This window comes from Triticum urartu, chromosome 6A (assembly GCF_056163025.1).
Source record: "Triticum urartu cultivar PI428250 chromosome 6A, HENAU_Tu73, whole genome shotgun sequence".
Taxonomy (NCBI): domain Eukaryota; kingdom Viridiplantae; phylum Streptophyta; class Magnoliopsida; order Poales; family Poaceae; genus Triticum; species Triticum urartu.
Window position 1 is genome coordinate 574,073,939 of NC_141878.1, and position 8,315 is coordinate 574,082,253.

General features: G+C 39.3%; 1 long non-coding RNA gene across 2 annotated transcripts; it reads right to left on the minus strand.

Moving 5' to 3' along the window:
* Positions 1–995: 995 nt before the first annotated feature.
* On the minus strand, positions 996–4,679 carry LOC125515209 (uncharacterized). Of its 2 annotated transcripts, none has more exons than XR_007286876.2 (6): positions 4,354–4,679; positions 3,090–3,143; positions 2,693–2,800; positions 2,491–2,597; positions 2,147–2,379; positions 996–1,439 (listed from the first exon to the last, which is right to left on the minus strand). It is a non-coding gene; the product is annotated as an uncharacterized LOC125515209 (long non-coding RNA). The 2 variants fall into 2 exon arrangements; XR_007286875.2 differs by having other exon boundaries at positions 3,090–3,149.
* Between the last annotated feature and the right edge of the window lie 3,636 nt (positions 4,680–8,315).

Genomic DNA, 8,315 nt, shown 5'->3' on the forward strand with positions numbered 1-8,315 from the left:
TACCCATGTTGGCTCCCACATGTTCCACGATGATCTCATCGGATGAACCACGATGTCAAGGACTTAATCAATCCCGTATACAATTCCCTTTGTCTATCGATACGACACTTGCCCGAGATTCGATCGTTGGTATCCCGATACCTTGTTCAATCTCGTTACCGGCAAGTCTCTTTACTCGTTCCGTAACACATCATCCCGTGATCAACTCCTTGATCACATTGTGCACATTATGATGATGTCCTACCGAGTGGGCCCAGAGATACCTCTCCTTTTACACGGAGTGACAAATCCCAGTCTCGATTCGTGCCAACCCAACAGACACTTTCGGAGATACCCGTAGTGCACCTTTATAGTCACCCAGTTACGTTGTGACGTTTGGTACACCCAAAGCACTCCTACGGTATCCGGAAGTTGCACAATCTCATGGTCTAAGGAAATGATACTTGACACTAGAAAAACTTTAGCATACGAACTACACGATCTAGTGCTATGCTTAGGATTGGGTCTTGTCCATCACATCATTCACTACAAGAGATCGGGCCTACTATGACGAGACAAAAAATGTCATCGAATAGCTAATAACATCACAAATTACCCCTAAGTGACGTTTTATGGGCGTCATGAGGATCGTCATGGAATCCCCGTCACAGATTACTCCTAGTGATGGCGCGTGCAAAATAACGTCACTGAAGATGGGACCTTCAGTGACGTTCTCTAGAACATCATCAAGTTGTTATTTCCATGACAACCAACTAATGTCACACGCTACCGAGGAAATATGCCATATTGTACCATATTTAGTGATATAGCAACGTCACTAAATTCATGAAACGTCTAATGCCCGAGTAGACTATCCCATTGCCAACATCATTACTTTCATTATTAATGAATATTTAATTTATTTTGAATTTAAATCACAACAAATTATCAAGTCCACTGTATTCCAAATGTATATCACAATAAGTATTTAATTCATATCACATTATATAAATAAGTTAAGATCCAAATCACATCATAAATTTACAATATTATATACTTCATCATCTTAGCTCAGTTGTCCTCTCAACATAAATGATTGTAAAAAATAACACTAGCCCACGAGTTTGAGACAACAATACACAAGTTGAAATGCACTATTTAGATAAGTAAAGACCACATGTGTTATCCTGATGATTGCAATATATGATTCGACAACTATCTTTCCATCGCAAAAGGATGGCCTTCATGCACCATTAGGTTTGGATTGGGACTGCAGAGTTGCTTGAGCACTTAAGAGAAAACCAATCAGGTTATCCGTCTCTTGTTGCTTCTTTTACGAGGCTTCATTCTTCTCTTGCTGGATATTCTTCACATCTTTGAATTCTTCATGTTGCTTCCTCTGCATCTCTTCAAATGCTCTCGCTTGTGCTTCAAGTCTCGCCACTAACTCCTATCGGTGCCTATAAATCGACAAAGCACAAGAACGTTGCATCCTGATGAGATGAAAATAGACAAGATAACAAGGTACAAGTGTACCACTAAGAATCTTACAATCTATCAAAATATGAATGTAAAATAGAGGGGTACATTATTAAATGTGAAAGCGAACATTCGAATTGGCAAATGAAACAATAAAACCCAAAACAACTTATAATGGTTAAAAACATGGACAACCAAGAGATAAATTTCATTTATCGTTTTGAGAAACATCAAGCATCACCAATAAGATATCAAGTCAGCAACCCATGCAAGAAGCAACTATGCTTGGACAACAGTTTTTTAGATCAAATTAAACCAGCCTATATTGTTCTTCTAAAAATCAAGCACATAAACAAATCAACAAATCATACTGGATTTCAGGATTAGAAACCATACATTACAACCTTATTCTCATGCCTTTGTGTTGCAGCAACAAAGACCATGCAACAAAACATGTATTCTCATTACAAGCATTTATTATTTTTTATGTTACTTTGGATTATTGGATTTGGATCAAACCATACATAAACAACGAAGCACTCCTTAGTTTGTTACAAGAACTAAAAAAGAATGTCTTATTCACAAATATTTGTGTTTTCATTTTCTCACTATCATGAGGGCTCTGTGCACGTGCAGAAAAGCAAGAAAAAAGAAACAACCAGAACACAACGATAAACAAGATAAGTACCTGTCCCTTGCATCTCTCGCCTCGCCATCCTTTTGTTCAATTCTTTATTCTAGAACTCAGATCTGTGCTGATGAAGTAAAGCTCCCAGATCTCTCGGATCTTGATGCATAACTCATGCTGGAAAGGAAGGTGCTATTGGTGCTTTCTTCCTTTAGAACTTCAGCCACAATCATTGAATCAGACACTGGTTGCTCACCTTCTGATTGTGTTTCCATTTTCTTTCCAGTCACATTCTATTGTATAAAGGAAAACATTGATGCTCAAGGTAAAGTTCATATGATGGATACACTGAATCAATATGAGAATCTATTTCAAGTCAGAAACAATAAAGGAAGAAATCTTACATAGGCTAGATGTGCCGGCTCGCTCATGATGTCAGTCTTGTTGTTTGTATGGTTCTCTTTGAAAAACTCAATGGGACTTGGGTCCTGATTATTGTACTTGCCTTTTTCTACAAGATTTATAAAAATCTAACATTACTACTCCATATATAATGACAAGATGCGATAGACATAGGACTGGAAGTAAGGTATTTGGAATTCTTACAATTTTGCTGAAAGTGGAAACATAAGACCTAGATTCAGTCTTTTGGTGATGCTCGGCAGCTTCTCAGTTTTGCGTTTTCATTTTTGGCATGGTACAACCTTTAGGTACCTGGGTCAAACAAGTCAAGCAAAAGAAGGCAGTGAATCAACAGTGACTTATGCAATGTCAACACTAGTTCAAAAAGGCGGGCAGTGAACATAGATAGCATTGTCTAAAAGAGTAGAGGAACAACATGAATCAATCTTTAGTCAACTATTTGTGATAGTTATAGTGCAAAATGACATACACATGATATAAGCAAGAATAATTAAACATGATATAAGCAAGAATAATTAAAGCCAGTGAGTCCACACTGATGTACACATTATTTAAGATGTAAGTCCACACGATATATTACCATTGCTTTGGACATAGAAATGGTGGCTTCCTCTTCATCTCTCAAAGCCCCTTCCTGGAGCTTAGATGAATATAACAAAGTAGATAAGTTAGGATGCAAGCACATGATGCACTAATATTGTATATAAATGATGATCTCACGCATTGGGATCTAACAAGCAAAGCAATCAACAGCCAGTAAGCCAAGGAAAACAGGACTAAAATGTTCAGAACAAAAAACAGGAAAAAAATATTATTGCCGTAGCTACTGGCATAGTTTAGAAACCAGAAAGTTTACTACCCTTTTAGAATTAAGGATCGATGGATGATGCTGTATGTTCGCAAAGTAGGAGCAGCTTGATTTTACCCAGCTTAGTATGTATGAATATAGTAGAATACTGAAGCTTACAATGTATCTGCTTTTATCAAAGTTCTGGGCATACTGAAAATGCTTGTGGGCTTCAGACGCTTAACATCATGGGTAGCTAAATTAGGAGAGGCATGGCAAAGATTAGGTTTAGTTCTCTTTTAACTAGTACTGGAGAGAAAAGTACACTGATACAAAGCTAAACATCTCCTTAGCGAGTCAAAATCAAGTGCTGTCTCAGTCTTTATTCAGTTTTGACAGCACTAGTTAAGGACTATTTATGGGGCATCAGAACCACAAAAATAGAATTCAGTTTCGCATTTTAGCATAGATAAAGTGGTGCATCAATAAGCTAGTTTATTCGGACATGTAGATACATGGATACAAGGATGCACTACTTCCTGCTTGTAATTAGTTCTCCTTTTATATGTTGCATACTTTAGTTCATGCGTTTATGTTCGTCTGATTATGACACCATACAACGATCGAGAGCATCTAGTTTTATAATTACAGTAGGGTACAACCATCAAATGCTTAACATATAATTTTCTTCTGAATGCACGAGTAGCCATACAAGCACATGGCCGCAAAAGAAATCTCCCAGGTCCTAGCTAAGGCCACGCATCTCATACCTAACTGAACTTTTCAGTAACAGTAACTATACTGCAGTAGCATATATTCAGGTTCAGCCCTTTCTACAATAGCAGGCTATAACAAATGCAAAACCATGTTCTCACTAGTGTAGTTTTGCACATAGACCGATCAATAGGATATAAGTAAAGTTATCTAGCAGGAGGTTCAGGCTTTTTATCATCGCAGGCTGTGGCAAATAACTAATTGCAGAGAAGGGCGGGATGAGTAGTAGTACGCATGAACCCCAACCATTGAACGCCAAGGGGTAGAGGGATGAGGAAATCACCGAGAGACGTCGCCAGGCGCTGGGGAAAAGACAGCAGGGTGCTCGCTGGGCGGGTTGATGCGGTGGATCCAAGCTCGGCGGCGGGGCGACCTCCTTCAAGCTGGCGTCCCTGGTCGCTGCAATTGGGGGGAGAAGAGGGCCGGATCCGCGCAGGGCGGGATGTTTGCGTGGATCCGAGCTCGTCCTGTAGGGCGACCTCCCCTGATCTGCCGCCGCCAGTCGTTCCAATCGGGGTTGTAATCTTGGGGAGAGAAGAGAGCCGGTTGAATCGGGGCATAAGAGATATGCGGCGTGGGCGGTGGCTCTTCGCGGGTGAAATAGAAGGAGTAATTTTGCCTGGGTCTTTGACGAGTGGGGACACAGGGGGATGAGGGGGGGGGGGGGGGGGGGGGGGGGGGGGAATAGAGAAATGGAGCGAAAAGAGTATTTGGGTGGAGGGAAAAGAGTTATTTTTGCAGAGAAATGATTTATTTTCAGGATTTAATTTCTACTTTGATATCATTTAATTCATTTAATTTGAAATAAATAGCATAAGATTGTTAGAAAAAAATAAATCTTATATATCCATTATGATGTGGTATTTTCTATCTAGTTTTTTTATAATTGTAAATAAGTATGCCCAAACTTGTACACAATGGCCTTAAATATGTTTTACTCGCCCACACGGGTTCCTACGGTATTGATCCAGACCATGATGGAACCGATGGTTTGATTTCAATTGGGATCAGACGACAAAGAGATTGTTTTTATCTGTTGCGGAGATGGATGGTTCGCCATACAGATAAATCATTTAATTTTTTAGATAGAACGAAACAACATCACCTCACGAGCACCCTATTCAAGTTTTTTGCCCAACAACTACCTGTTTTATAGATAAGAATAAAAAATATTTTCCATCTACTCTCGCCTTTCCATTTTAACTTTTGAGATAGAGCAAAACAACATTAGCTCATGAACGCCCAATTGAGCTTTTCAACACATCCACTACGTATTTATTCTAGAAATAATAACAAGATAATTGCATTAATTTTTTCCATTGCCCGTTCAATTTCCATTTTTTATTTTGAGATAGACAACATCAGATCACAAATGTCCAATTAAACTTTTCGTCAATTCACTACCTATTTATAGTAGAAAAAAATAACCATCTCAGGAAAATGAGAGAACAAAACAAGGTTTTTAGTTTATAAAAAACAGTAAATAAAAGTATTTCCATGGCCGGTATTAGATAGGGCAAAATAATACAACCCTTAATAGCATTTGAAAAAATTGTGGCGAGTACCACTACCCAAGCTGATGCATGGGTCCTACCTCTCAATAACCCGTGAACTAGCTATGGCGGGTCACACTACTAGACGTTACACGATAAAAATTTTTGTTTATCACACATTAGTAGTGTTCGGTGACACTGGCAAGTCCGTCATGAAAATACCAACCTGTCACAGAAATTGGTAGTCAGGTGTGCTCAGAGGCCGAGGCAATTAAGTGACGTTTATCGTCACCAATTTGCAGTAATCGGTGACATTGTCCACCATTGTCATGAGGATTTTCGCCACAGTATGTCAATTTTGTTGTAGTGATTCTTCTAATGATGTGATCCCGTTATCAACGACATCCAATATCCATGGTCAGGAAACCGTAACCATCTATTGATCAACGAGCTAGTCAACTAGAGGCTTACCAGGGACATGGTGTTGTCTATGTATCCACACATGTATCTGAGTTTCCTATCAATACAATTCTAGCATGGATAATAAACGATTATCATGAACAAGGAAATATAATAATAATCAATTTATTATTGCCTCTAGGGCATATTTCCAACAGTCTCCCACTTGCACTAGAGTCAATAATCTAATTCACATCGTCATGTGATTAACACTCACAGGTCACATCGCCATGTGACCAACATCCAAAGAGTTTACTAGTATCACTAAACTAGTTCACATCATCATGTGATTAAGACTCAATGAGTTCTGGGTTTGATCATGTTTTGCTTGTGAGAGAGGTTTTAGTCAACGGGTCTGCAACATTCAGATCCGTATGTACTTCGCAAATCTCTACGCTATATTTAGAGCCATTTTAAATAACTGTTCTACTTGGAGCTATTCCAAATTGTTGCTCCATTATATGTATCCGGTATCTCTACTCAGAGCTATCCGGATAGGTGTTAAGCTTGCATCGACGTAACTCTTTACGTCGAACTCTTTTACCACCTCCATAATCGAGAAAATTCCTTAGTCCACTAGTTACTAAGGATAACTTTGACCGCTGTCCTGTGATCCATTCTTAGATCACTCTTGTACCCCTTGACTAACCCTTGACTGATTCATGGCAAGGCACATTTTAGGTGCGGTACACATCATAGCATACTGTAGAGCCTATGCCTTAAGCATAGGGGACGACCTTCGTCCTTTCTCTCTATTCTGCCGTGGTCGAGCTTTAAGTCTTAACTTCATACCTTACAACTCAGGCAAGAACTCCTTCTTTGACTGATCCATCTTGAACACCTTCAAGATCATGTCAAGGTATGTGCTCATTTGAAAGTACCATTAAGCGTTTTGATCTATCCTTATAGATCTTTGATGCTCAATGTTCAAGTAGCTTAATCCAGGCTTTCCATTGAAAAACACTTTCCAAATAACCCTATATGCTTTCCAGAAATTCTACATCATTTCCGATCAACAATATGTCAACAACATATATTTATCAGAAATTCTATAGTGCTCCCACTCACTTCTTTGGAAATACAAGTTTCTCATAAACTTTGTATAAACCCAAAATCTTTGATCATCTCATCAAAGCGTACATTCCAACTCCGAGATGCTTACTCCAGTCCTTAGAAGGATTGCTGGAGCTTTGCATACTTATTAGCATATTTCAGGATTGACAAAACTTTCTGGTTGTATCACATACAACCTTTCCTCAAGAAAATCGTCGAGGAAACAATGTTTTGACATCCTATCTGCAAGATTTCATAAACAATGCAGTAATCGCTAATATAATTCCAACAGACTCTTAGCATCGCCACGAGTGAGAAAGTCTCATCGTAGTCAACTCCTTGAACTTGTCGGAAAACATCTTAACGACAAGTCGAGCTTTCTTAATGGTGATACTTATCATCATTGTCCGTCTTCCTTTTAAAATCCATCTGTACTCAACAGCCTTACGACCATCGAGCTGTTCTGCCAAAGTCTACACTTTGTTTTCATACATGGATCCTCTCTCGGATTTTATGGCCTCAAGCCATTTATCGGAATCTGGGCCCACCATTGCTTCTCCATAGCTCGTAGGTTCATTGTTGTCTAGCAACATGACTTCCAAGACAGGATTACGTACCATTCTGAAGTAGTATGCATCCTTGTCATCCCACGAGGTTTGGTAGTGACTTGATCTGAAGTTTCATGATCACTATCATAAGCTTCCACTTCAATTGGTGTAGGTGCCATAGGAACAACTCCCTGTGCTCTGCCACACACTAGTTGAAGAGACGGTTCAATAACCTCATCAAGTCTCCACCATCCTCCCACTCAATTCTTTCGAGAGAAACTTTTCCTCGAGAAAGAACCCGATTCTAGAAACAATCCCTTATTGCTTTCGAATCTGAGACAGGAGGTATACCCAGCTGTTTTGGGTGTCCTATGAAGATGCATTTATCCGCTTTGGGTTCGAGCTTATCAGCCTGAAACTTTTTCACATAAGCGTCGCAGCCCCAAACTTTTAAGAAACGACAGCTTAGGTTTCCCTAAACCATAGTTCACACGGTGTCATCTCATCAGAATTACGTGGTGCCCCCTTTTAAAGTGAATGTGGTTGTCTCTAATGCCTAACCCATAAACTATCGTGGTAATTTGATAAGAGACATCATGGTATGCATCATATCCAATAGGGTGCAGTTATGATGTTCGGACACACCATCACACTATGGTGTTCCAGGTTGTATTAGTTGTGAAACAATTTCC